General features: G+C 37.9%; 1 protein-coding gene across 2 annotated transcripts in view; it reads left to right on the forward strand.

The window, feature by feature from the left end:
• Positions 1-13,984, forward strand: part of ELMO1 (engulfment and cell motility 1) — a 160,767-nt gene that overhangs the window by 111,810 nt on the left and 34,973 nt on the right. The window contains exon 1 of one of the 2 annotated variants that reach the window (XM_053468335.1): positions 9,486-9,682. The exons of the other annotated variant lie outside the window; for it this stretch is intronic. The gene's annotated coding sequence lies outside the window, so the exon portion shown is untranslated. Of the gene's footprint in view, positions 1-9,485; positions 9,683-13,984 lie in introns of those variants that run through there. 2 annotated transcript variants of the gene reach the window in all.

Raw genomic sequence — 13,984 nt, forward strand, 5'->3', positions numbered from 1 at the left:
AGGCTATGACAAAACTACAACTGCCATTCTAGGACCAGCAATATGTATTTCCTACATGCATCTGTTGGAGCCTCTGTTCTGTGTGATATCCTACGTGTTCGGAACTAGGTTAAAATCAACACGTACAAAAAATGAAATATATTTACCCATATCCTTTTACGTCTAAAATGTTTAAATTTCTCACCAATTGCGTGATCATGGAATGCTTTGGACGTTCTGTCTAAGGCCTAGGCTATTTGTTTCCTACGCAAAGGATCTTTGATGTGATCTCACCAGGGAGATTGTATGATTATATTGGCTGGTGGTAGCCTTGTTGTCATTGAGACCAGAAGCATCCTTGGTGTTTGCCTGTATGGCTGTGTGTGTGATCTAGAATTGAATATATCGAATCTGTGTGTGTAAGCTGGAATGGAATATAGATTTGTCTAGCTATTTGATGCCTTTAGTGCCTTAAATCTACACAGTCATTTCACAAATCGATAGATACATTTTATCAAATATGTTAGAGCAATTTTTGAACAAATAATAATATTGTTAAGTCATTAATAATTGTAGGTATTGAGAAAAGAGCACACTCTTTGAGTAAACGTAGATGATTTAATATAACCTAGATTTAAAAAAAATGATTTGAGCATAACTATTAATCACAAAATACTAAAGATATTCTCGCTGTCAGATTAATATTATGAATATGAAATAACTGGGGTAAAGTATGATTTTTTTTTTTTAATTCTGTTTAGCTGTCACTTGTGCTGAGCTGGATAAAGCTGCCTTCTATGATTAATGTTCAGACAATTTCTGTTGCTTAGACTTTTAGAGAGAAGATACATGACCTTCTTTAAATCTTTCAGAGTTTACATTTAATTCATCTTCAGCTTAGTGCACTTGCTCCAAAGCAGTTTTTGTTTTAAACCCACTGAAAGCTTAGCTGGCATCACAGAGGTTAATTTAAAGCCCATTAAGTGGTACTAAGCAATACAATACATTATAAATAAGTTAAAGGACACTCTAGCTCTATATATATATATATATATATATATATATATATATATAAATATATAAATTGGTGCATCCCTTGCAGATGAGCGGGGCACTTCTCCAGAATCCCCCCCCCCCATATGTATTTGTCTCTTCCCAATCCCCCTATTTGCCATGCAGGAGATGAGTTTGATCAAACACATCTCTTGTCACATGATTTACTTACCGCCAGTTTACCGCCGTGATTTCCTGCCACTGATTGGCTGCTTCAAGCAAATTGTAAGACCATGGAGGAGCTGGGAAGTTGCAGCTCTGGTCTGTTGCTTCTCCCTAAAGGGAATAATTTATTTATTGCTTTAAACATTTTAAAGAATGCGTACTGATAGAACAGTTTAATATGGATGATTCTTTGGGGAAAAAGACCTATTGTAAATTTTTACAAAAAAAATATTTTGTAGAATTTTAGTTTTTAGGACATTGAAATTAGTTCTAAAAGCGTCATGTATGGGATTTTGCTTGTATTCAAAAGTATATAGACATAATTATTCTCCTACTGATCAGTGTTCTTATCCTACTCCTCTTATACCAAATCTGTAGACAGGTTTACTTATTCTTCCTATCCATAGGAACTCAGTTTTCAACTTATCTCGAGTTGTACACGTTGTATTGCACCCCAGTTTACCGCATTTCTAGCGTATTGTATAAAGTTACATATCGCATGAAATCCCACTCTAGTTTGCATTGCCTTCATATGGTGGTGCCTTTCTAATAATATATGTAGCCAAACAACTATACATGTATTTGATTTCAGTGTGCCGAACTAACGTGACAACTTTTAATTCCGTTGCCCCATAGTCCTGTCTTCTCTGCGTCAACTCATAAAGAGCCCAAGGCCACAATGAACTACTGTATCCTACTATCCGTATACTTTGGGGGTTACCTATTCAAAGTGTTCTTATCACAATGGCAAGCAATGGATATTCCTGCTGATTGGATCATTTCATTGATTTCTATTATAATAAGATCATTTTTCAAATATTTCCCTGGAATTGTGTATATTTAAACACAGGGGTAAGCAGAACCCTCAGTGATTTTAATGATACGTTCTTATGCGGACCATAGGCTGTGGCGACATACATTCCCACACCTTCTCCTATATTGTCTACTCATCTACAGTACATCTTAATGCATTCTATGAAAGCATTGTGAAAACGTTTGAGCCATAAAGATGCAAGGGAGCTGTTTCCATCAAACATATTGACTAAACTTAGTTCCTAACTTTGTATTCTTAACACATAGTTACTAATCTATACAATGTTATTCTCATCATTGATCTCAGTATTATTTGATGGTATTTTATTGTGCCCTGGTACCCATACATTCCGCCTTATGATCTGGCAGCATAAATAATGTTTGATTTGCAGAAATGTATTTATCCATTTTTATTCAGCTGTTCCCAGACACCAGCTGAGTCTAACTTTTAGGTGAATACAAATGTACAATACGCCAATAGGCACATGAGTCAAAGCTCTCTATGGACGTTTCTGTGGATTGTCATAAGCAGAAAGTGAACAAACTTTCCGCTTAAACCACTTTTTACTTCGACCAAAAAGTTGAGACTTTATTTTAAAACTATTTTTTTTTCTTTCTTTCCTTGGCAATAATAATAATGCTCTCTGCTTCATCAAACATAATAGCAATCAGGAGCTGACAGCATGAACCAATCTCGGAGTATAAAAGTTTAAAGAGATTGCAGGAAATATTGGCACTTAGTGTCTTCAGAAAAATAATAGACATCACAGTTTAAAAGCACGGACTTACGCTGCATTTACTGGCCTTTGTTGCATATTACATTTTGTTTTAATAAGGATTTATATTATTTAGTTGTTTTTTTTTGTTGTGTATTGTAAAATATTTTTATTTTTTTAAGGATTAAGCTGTCACAATTGGACTCCAGCAGATTGATATCTCAAAGAGCCACTTGGCAAACGTTTCAGAGTTTGGCAATCTAAGGAAAGCAATGTCTTTGTGTATTAAGGGTCATTATGTTTAGTACGCTCAATAAGGCAAGAAGAAATTATAATGGCATCGTTGGTGTAAAACATGAGATGACATCTAGATTGTCTAATTTATAGATCCAAACAGGATCATGTGCGGCCAAGGCTCATTGGTGCAAGGGGGTGGGGTGAAGACTTTTTTTTGACCGTGTGGTCAAATCCAACAGATGAGGTGCTGTAGCTCAAATTGCTGAAAAAGTTAATGCTGGTTTTGATAGAAAGGTGTCAGAACACACAGTGCATTAGTTTGTTGCGTATGGGGCTGCATAGCCGCAGACCAGGGAGGGCACGCATGCTGACCCTTGTCCACTGCTGAAAGCGCCTACATTGGGCACGTGAACATAAGAACTGGACCACGAGCAATGAAAGAATGTGGCCTGGTCTGATGAATCACATTTTCTTTTATATCACGTTGAAGGCCGGGTGCGTCACTTACCCGGAGAATGCATGGCACCATCCCGGTGCATCCATGGAGGCCCCACCAACTTACAGGACTTAAAAGATCTGCTGCTAACGTCTTGGTGCCAGATACCACAGCACACCTTCAGGTGTAGTGGAGTCCATGTCTCGATGGGTCAGGGCTGTTTTGGCAGCCAAACGGGGACCTACGCAATATTACGCAGGTGGTGATAATGTTATGGCTGATTGGTGTATATTTTGAAGTGAAATTTTAAGTGGAATGTTTTAAAGTTATTTTAAAATTAGGAGTCTGACGCTGAATTGCACTTTTGCATTATGGCAGATAGCTTCAGAAATCCGGCACTATGCAGTGTGGAAGTGCGTGAAAAGAGGTGGAGGAACACCTGTTATTTATGATTTGGCTGGGGTCCTTGGACCAACCTTTAAAACATCACTGCCTCCAGTAACCTCAGCTAGATATTGAGTTCTTTTTACGAAAGGGTGAGTTTAAGAGAGTTTGCAGGAAAGTTGACCTTTTAACGCTCACTTCACATTTTTACTGGTCTGGTTTAATGCATATATGCAGTCGGTGAAGTGGAGGAATTTTACTGATTTAACTATGCATTATAGGGGGCCAGTCAAGCTCTTCCTGCAGGAAGAAGCTCACTAGAGTTGGCCCTTAATGTATAATTAAGTCAATGAGTTGGAACCACAATTCTTCTGCAAACTCCCATGTCAACTCTTCTTTTGGTGAATAGATCTCCTTATCTTAACAAATGTCACGTTGCCTGTGTTTAAAAACATTAGAAATACTTTCTTTGTCGGTGTTCTGTTTCGCTTGTGTTGCTGCATAATATGTTTTTTCTAGGCTACATATTTTGTGCAATGTTTGTTATTTGCTATATGGTGTATAGTGCCGTAGCTATGTAGTTGTTTATATATTTTGCCTGTTGGCAACTCTCCATGTGGCGAAGTAATTAGATGTTGAAAGGCATCAACAAACACCAGTACTCGGTTCACGTGTTTAGTACATCTCCACATGGTATGGATAAATGAGTTGGTCAAAATGCTAAACTAGTATTGTCCCCAAAACCCCCTGATGGGCAGAACATTGATTGATTGTTCCATTTGTCAGCCTATGAAGAGCAGCTATTAAAAAAAGGTGCTATGTCCCCATGCCATGCATAATTTTGTTAGAACACTTGTTTTTCAGATGTAACTATAACCTCATTGGACATATTACTCTTCATCACAAATTGTTTCCGGACTTCGCTCAGCGTGAAGCATCAACCGTGCAAATTGGAACTATAATGGAGGTGCTGGTAGTACAAATGTGAACCAAGGTTTGAATGATCACAGAGATTTTAGAAAAATAAACTTTAAACTGATTATTTTTAAACAATGTACCATAATAATTGTTTAAATAGTTTACTTATTATGGTGCATATGCCCCACTATGTACCCCTGGGCATAGTTCTTACTTGATTGAATTGTAATTGAAATATCTTTAATAACAATTAACCAGTAAAAAACTGAAACATGATATTGTGGCAAATTAAGTCTTGTTTATTAACAACAAAGAAAAAATGGGTTACTGAGTCCCCAAACTAATGCAGCATTTCCTTTCCCTGAGGACAGCTGCTGAGTTACCGTGCATTTGGCGTCCAGATCATCCTGCATCTGGCAGGCTAGGAGCTCAACTAGCCACCCACCCCTCCTGAAGAGAGAGATAGAGAGCTTGGGACACTTCACCCAGCTTTTACTGCGGAGGTTCGCCTGGGCATTTTCAAAATGGCCCTCCCCATCTGCACCCTGGCATACCTCTGGCAAAAGCCCCATTCAGTCCGCAATTCTGGTTCGAACCTTAAATAATTTTCATTTTTCGATTAATCGGATAAAAAAAGAATATGCACATTTTTCATTTATTTAACATAATTTAATGAACAAACTGGGTGCTAAAAACAAACAGTAGAATAGAAAACTTAGAATGACACACGTTTATGTCAATTTTATCTCATTATCACAATGGCATTTCTCTAATCACCTTCCTATTTTACTGACATAATAATAATAAAAGCTATATTTTAAGAACCCAAACATATCACTTTATACCCCCAGCTAGCCCTTATGCCTCCTATATGCCCCTGTGCCCCCTGATTTGCCTTATACCCGCCCCCCTGATATGCCCCTGTGCCCCCTGATATGCCTTATACCTCCTGATATGCCACATGCCCTGCTATATGCCATTCTGCCACTATCCCCTGTATTCCAGACTCCCTGGTGGCCTTTGCTGGTGGCTGGCACTTTCGCTATCACTGAGCACCGGAAGGTCATGTGACGCTGGTGCTCCATCATAGAAGCCCCGGCGGAAGTGTCTGGTAGCAGCGGAGGTTGTCTGTGCAAATCGAACAGATGCCCACCGGCTGCCAGAGAAAAGGATCCAGGTCTGCTGTAGCGCTGCGTGGGATCCTCCTATCTGGCAGCCGGCAAACGTCTGCGCGATGTGCTCCCGCGTGACATGACCTTCTGATGCTATCATAGAAGCCCTAGCAGAAGTGCCAGCAGCAGCGGAGGTTGTCATCCACCGGCTGCCAGAGGATCCAGGTCCCCTGCAGCATTTGCTCTGAAAAACCCTAATCTTATATTCAATAAAATTGATTCAACTAATTGATAATGAAAATCGTTGACAGCAATTTTCATTATCGATTTTGATTAGTTGTTGCAGCCCTAGTTTGCTGGCAACCTTGGGAGGAGGGAAGGCTGCATTACTGCTGACAAACGAGTCATCTAGAGCATTTGGTGAAGATTGAGACTTCTCTGGTGTTCTTCTTGGTCGCCCTCTGGTGTTCCACCTATCACAATGGGATAGCCCTGTAGTTTACCTAATCCCTTTTTGCCCCAAATGTCCTTTGTTCTTTGTAGAGGAAATTGCATGCTGGACCAGCTTGGACACCATTTTCGGTATACTTGGGGGCAAAACACCTTAAATGAGTCCCTTGCTTGTTTATTAACATAGCATTTAAGCTATGCCTCACTGTGTGATCAGAGACCTTGCTTACTCTGCAGAAGACATACTGTTAAAGATAAATTGTATGATTTATCAGTGACATGTTTCCAAAAGGTATTCATTTTCCAATGAGTAGCTTCTCCATTGCAAGTGCAAATCAGGACCCTTTTATCTATTTGTTTCATTTAAATCCCAACAACACTTTTCCTATTTGGGACGTGGTTTTAAGAAGCCAATGGCCTATTGGCACTATTTCATTAAATTGGCTACTTGCTAATGGCCAATACGTAGTACAGGGATGGACTTTTTTTCTGTAAAAAATAGGAGCCAACCCGACAAATCTAGCAAGGAAAAGATCAGTATAAAATGACACTAAGTTTTGAACCATATTATGAATCTCAGAGCTATGGCTACCTGCTTCAGAGTATTTGCCATCTCCTGAGGTAGTAATGTAGATATCATTAATGCAAGAAAGCTTCCTTACAGCTGCCAGGTGCTCCGGCGGCTTCACAAGTAGGCCTTTTCAAGCTGACACTAATGGCATCTTCTGCTAATGATGTCTGTAATTATTAGTTACTAGGAACACACAAGGTATTTGTTACCACATCACTGGCTTGTATTTGTGCAGACTGGCACCTTGTATTTAGTTGCTTCATATTGCAAACACATACACACTTGACTACCAACTTCACACGTGGACAATGACACATTTAACAGCTTCTGGATTGCCTTCCAAGGGGCCAATTGGCCTCCCTAATGCACCTCAGCTCTGAATTGTCCAGATGGGGAATTCCGTCCATTTACACTATGGGAGGTCCATGTAAACCTCTACAGTATATTTTCACTGTTTTCCTAGCAGCACCAGAATATATCCTGGCGCTCCGGACAAAGCAGGTGTGCAGTGGAGATATACATAATTTAGGACTGGTGGCAAGTGGGGGTGCTGCCTTGGTTCAAACTAATGGCAAGGACCATCATAAATATATCACTGCGTACATGGAGCAGACAGTTTTTTGGGGAGGCTTAGCTTTTTTAATTAAATTAGTATGGAAAGTTTAAGAATAACATAAGACTCCTGGTTATTCAAGGTACACACTTCTTCGGATGCAGGGCTCTAGCCTGTAGTAAAAACAGGAGATGAATAAAGGGGAGCAAAATACCTCATATTATTCTGTTAACTGCCCCTTTCTAACAAAGTGTGACAAAGCAATATATGCTCCCAAGAAAAATATATTGATCCTTGAGCATAAAATACAGTTCTGTATACAAAAATGTAGATTAACATTGACATTTGTGTGTTTATCTGATGATCTGTTGGCCGCCATTGCCACTGTTGGTTGTGACTTTCCCTGCACAAACACCATAAAGAGTTGCTTTTTTATGGCAGCGCTAATAGTCAGCCTGGGTGGTTAAGACTGAGCTGTTATGTTATTTACACGGTCAGCATGATAAGTGTGTCTGTCTAATAGATTGGGCTATGATAAGAGATACAAATTGCTAATATGTGTCTGACAGCATTACATTATAAAAAACTAGAACTGATGCGATTGAGAAAAAAAAGCATCTTGTTTTATAATAATTTCCTATAAATTACATGGTTTAAAGCAAAAATAATATTTAAGCAAAATGACATGTGTAAATAACACTGGTTATATATTCGGTATATGAAATATATTTTAATGGAGACAATGCTTTTAAAAGGAACACAGCCATGAAGGAAAACAGTTTGTACGTACAAAAGAGTAGTATGCCTAAAATCCATCAAAATACATAAAAAAGACACAAACACCCCCCCAAAAAAACAGATTACAATAATTTAAATTAGATAAATCAATTCCACTACTGCAACGAAAAGTATATATGGGGATAGGCTCATCCCATACATAGTTACAGCAATCTGTCTTTCTCCTATCAAATATTTATAGTTTATATATGAAAATACTATATATTGTTAGTATAATCCTCCTAAATTTGTGATAAAAATCCTCAAATTATATATCTATTATATGTGTGTGTATATATCTATAATAAATATTATATATATGTATTAAATATATATATATATATATATATATATATATTTATAATTTATATATAATATTTATTTTCCCTTAAGGAATCAGGATTTTAATTCACGTACATTAGCCTGTATACCAGTGAAATCCCACTAATTCTTTTCCCTGGGCAATTTTTCCTTTGCTTTGAGAATATCAGATTCCTGGAGGTCGATCCACAAAGAGATACATTCATTCCACTCATTTGCATGTTTGTCTCTCGAGGGGATAAGGAAAGCATGTATCGTTCTTCATGTTTTATAATGATGTGCGCTGATATTGCAAAAATCAGTGCGCTGTTTTTGTGTTTCTATTCTTGGGGGAATAGGAAGGGTGCTGATGTAGTGAAGTACCTCTATTTTAAAGCGTATGTCATGTGTTTAAGGAAATATATTGATTTGTTTATATACATATACTTTAAATTATTGATGTGGGTGGTTAGAAATGCGAGAACACCCAGGTTGTCCTCGAAAGTGTTCTACATGCTGTAGAGGCTGGAAGCCACGGTAGGGAAACCAGACTCGCCACATCAAATTTAAGTAATGAGGGGAGGGGAAAGATGAGATTGTAGTTGATTATGAATCTGGCAGCAGATGTTCTATACAAATCCAGCTCACTACATCCCGTCTGTTTCTATGGTAACAGAATAAGTAATTATTGAGCCCAGACGCTCCTGCTCCCCCCCCCCCCCCCGCTTCCCAACAAGGTGAAAGCTGGAAATGAATTTGAACTCTCCCTTTCTGAGCAGTTGTATATGTCAGGAGGGAGGAGGGGGAGAAAAGCAGAGTAGATGGACAAAATGTAATTTAGCGCTTTGTGATCCTGGGAAAAAAAAAGGTTTTTCTATAGGTTCTAGAGGGGAAAATTATCTCTAAGGATGCTTAACAAATAGACAGGAATTTCCCTGTAATGGAAATTGCCTGTGATTGGCCAGTGTAAGCTTCCCCCTGCCTATCAGATCACAGCTGGTTCGACAGTAAAATAAACATAAGCAAAGCTACACGCTTAACACTTTGGAATTGAACGGTGGTACAGCAGCAAGGACCGGTCTTACATCGCAAGAAGTTATTGTGGATACAGATTTTTTTTTTCCTAGTGTCTTTATCAAGGATGTTACACTGATCGTAGTAGTGCATTTAGAACAAGCCGACTACTGTAGCAGAGTACAATGGATCTGCGTGATACGTGTAAGTACTACACATCTGATTCTTCATTTCTGAGCCACTGTTTAAGTAAACCGATCACATTGTTTGCGCAGGAGAGATTTAATGTGTGATTAAGCAGTGAGGTTTCGGACTGCGTCCTGGCTAAAATAACACATGTACCGTGTACTGAAATCATACAGGATTTGTTCTAGTCGGTCTCAGATTCTTCTTTATTGTGTTGTATACTCTGAAACTACTGGTAGAAGTTTTGGTAAACATGAGATTGGAAGGGACTTCATAAACTTTAGCAAAGTCGCACGTTTTCAAGACAAGAGCAAGAAGAACAGCGATGAATATTGTCCTAAAACACAAAAGGAGGTTGGACACTGGAATCAATGGAGACTCTAAAAGTTTCTCCAGCTTTTTTTCGTATCCATGTTATACTCAAAGATTTCCAATGAAACCTAATTTTCTAGCAAATAAGTCCTCACGATGCCATAATTCAGAATGATGATAAATCATCTGCTGTGTGTTTTGAATGTTACATATCAGTGATAATTTTAATATTTGGTTTTAATAAGTAAACTAGAACAGATTGTGTCAGAAGAAGACACAGCACTTGTACCAAAAGCCAACGTTTGTACTTCGAATGCCAGATCTGTTGTGTGCCAGAAAATTACTCAACACCCGGAATTTGCTGTTCACTGTGTGAACATCAAGGGGATGTGAACGTTCTAATTGTCAATGTATTTATCCATAATTCTGTTATCCTGTTTAAATAAAATCTGTGATTACTTTTTTTTTTTTAACCACTCTACCAATGAATCTAATAGAACAATCCAGGGCAGACACTCTTCTTTGTCTTGTCTCATTCACTCAATGCAGTGTTATGTTTGTATGGTTCTGGTGATTGCTGCGCTGTTTATTTCTTTGAGGTTGATTTATATGGTTATAATTACACAATACACCTTATGTTAATATTTGTGAAGCTGGAAGGGTTAAAAGAGCACATACTCAAATTGTAGCCTTAATGCAAACTCGAGTCTTTTTTATTGTGGTTATGGTAATACTAATTGTGCTAATTGTGGATTTTGGTATAGCCTTCCAAACCTATACAAGCAAGTAGAGATGGGAGTGTTTGTGGTATGCTTCTAGTTTCTTCATCTGAACCACTTTGTGGTTGTAACAGTTGTATTTGAAGCATCCTTCAGTTGGATTTTGGAGCGCACACTGTGTGTGTGTTGCTTTGGCGAGTCCTGCATTAAGAAGTTGGCTTTGAGCTAGCTTTATAGCAAAGCACAGATAAAGGTTTATAGAAGTATTTGCTCCTCATAGACTTGCGAAGACCTCTGCTACCTTAGCACTGTATTCTTGGCCATTGCTGCACTGGCAAAGGTTTTTTTTCTGTTGAGTTGGGTTGACCTTCCTCCCTGAAGCATGGAGTGGTGTAGATCCCAAACAAGGTTTTATAGAGAGCTTTGTTCATTATGGGACCCCTGCTGGGTTAGTGTGCATCCTGGGTGTCAATGTATTTCAGTGCCTTCGAGTGCAGGGTGTGTATTTAAGAGGATTATGGAAGAGATTGATGTTTGGTGGCACGTAAAGGCATGCATTTCTAATCCAGCCCTGTACACCAGCATCGATGGGTACTGTGGGTTCTGAAAGCAGCCTATGAAATAGTAAAAGGAGCAATCTGTTTAAAAGGTAGCAGTATTTCAATAGTGTAATTATTTAAAGCATCCTTGATTTAAAATACTTGAGAATCACTAAAGTCCACCAGACAAAAATAGGTTTGGTGAAATAACCATTAATCAACTGATTTACACCTAAATCTAATAAATGAATCAAGTCTACAAAATAGGCAAGGGTTTATTGTAGCAGGTCGTTTTATGTTGTCTGTTTTTATTTGGCCTTATAATGATCGAATCAATCTGTTTCAGTGAAGTCATTAGCCAGTGAAAACTCTAGTGTAGGGGATGAAACTATCCCCTTCCTTGTTAAAATCGTTGGTTTTGAAGCATAAATGATGGTTTTGATGATTTGACATTGTTTTGAAAATATCAATTCATTATTTAATGTATTTTTTAATCAAGTTAACCAACTTCTTTAACCAGGTTTACATAACTGTTTCATTGTTCCAACTGTATTAATTGTTTGGTTGGACATCCATTACGTATTGCAGCTTAAATAAATGTCACTGACTGAGCAATGTAATCATAGTGGATCAGTTTGTACAGAATGTACAAAATAAGATTAAAGCTACAACTGAGATTGTGAACCATCAAAGGAGCCTTGGGGATTACTCATATTTCTTAAGAAGTCATTGGTCGTGTAGTAGGAAGAAGCACAGCAGGGTATGAGGAAATAAGGCACTGTTTACCTCTTTTAAGTAAAATCCATCATTAGGAAATGGACGATCGCTGGTATACTAACACCACCACCAGCAATTGTGCAGGAAGGTGACCGTTTTAGGACATTGCTTTGGTAGATCTGTAAATGTTCATGTTTAGGTGCTGGTCTTGAAGAAAGAAGAAGCTTTTTCCTAGAAATACTGGGCACTATATAGGGGTTGCTCACAATGTATGCAATGATGAAGTGGTTTTGTGGGTGAACATGGACTGTGATACGTGCAAACTAGGTTCTATGTTATGAATAGGTTTAAATAACAAAATTATTATAGAACAGCCGATAAGAAACATATCTAAACAAAAAGTGAATGTGTGCAAAGATAGTGTGAAACATTACTTGCAGGTAGCCAGGTCTCTGCAACTGGAAAGGACATTTTCATTTCATGAATACAAAAGCCCGATGCCATGTTTGAATGGATGAACAAAAAGAAAATCAATGTGCTTTAATAGATCAGTTAAAGTCCTAATTTAAAATCAACAGAAAATGTTACAATGAGGCTTGGATATTGCAGCCCATCTATCATCCACAAACGATAACGTTCCGATTAGTATTTTTCATTACACGTAATACTGTTCCTTAAATAAATTAGAATCTCGCTCCCAATATACCTTTTATCTACACCTGCTCAAATTATGCAGTATAGCTGTATTTCATTGATACTAAAAAATATGTGGACTAATTTTAAGTTGATTTTTTTTTTTAATTAGAAAATATAATTATAGACACTGCTTAGTTGTAGATCCAACTTTGTGCTTCATTCATTGCTTTCCTAATTGAATAGCAAGAAGTTATTGTCTAGTGAAATATACTTCTTTTTTACAACTTTACTTTTAATTACTACAACGATACAACTCTGATTAAATGTGACCCCTTTAAAGGTCCAGTCTTCCAAACCTACCATATATTAACATTCGTTTTGTTATTGATGCAGTGCACCGGGCTGATGTAAAAAAAGAAAAACAGAACAAAACAGAAATGTGCCTCTGACAGCTATTACAGAACAAATGAATCAAAAATGACGATGGGACAATAGATTTGCTGATTGCTGTAGTTAATGGAACTAGCCAGATGCTGCTCTGAGTTCATGCAGTCAACACACATTTTATGGCCATAAAGCACTAGCAGACAGCTCTAATATAATGGAAACAGAACAGCAAGCAAGGCTTATTGATTAGCTATAATCTCAGTTTGTGTTCTGTGGTCAAAATGTGGACAACCTGAAAACCTCTATGTTTCACTTAAGTCCACATGATAAACATTGAGGTATATGTATCCTGTTTATTGTGTTGGTTTAGCGGTAAAGTGACAAGTGTACACATGTTATTCCTGTATGTGCATATTCCATTGTATGATGTACTTGGAGTTCCATTCCATTCCATACTTCAAGTTGCTCATTTTGTTGAGTTGAGAAGTTGACACTTACCAGTATGTGTGCTTCTGAGGTGTTTACCAACACACAACCAACATAAGAAAATCAGAAATTGATTTCCTGGTTGTCATCCGGTTTGCGTTGTTCTATGTTATGATTGAGCTCAGGTGCACTTTATCGAAGTTCTACCAGTTAAGAGAATTTAAAAAAAAAACGTTGATTGAGATGGAGCATGTTTATTGCTGATTGGGTTCCGGCTGCATCAGCCCTGGTCTCTACAAAACCAGATCCAACCTGTGAAAGCTACCGGTCTTGTTGCGGATCACCTTAAGCATCCGTCAAGCTGCACCCTGGTGATTAGTTACAATGATTCACTTTGATACTTAAATTTGACTGAAAGACATTGCTATGTATATTTAATGAATTGACAAACATCTTAAACTTGATTTTACATGTCTGTTAGCTTTTAGCATATTCTGATTTATGCAATGCCTTTCCAATATGTATTCCTTTGGCTGAAAGAGTGGTAGCTACTTCAGCACCTTAGACAGCGTCAGCCTCAGCTC

This window comes from Spea bombifrons, chromosome 5 (assembly GCF_027358695.1).
Source record: "Spea bombifrons isolate aSpeBom1 chromosome 5, aSpeBom1.2.pri, whole genome shotgun sequence".
Lineage (NCBI taxonomy): Eukaryota > Metazoa > Chordata > Amphibia > Anura > Pelobatidae > Spea > Spea bombifrons.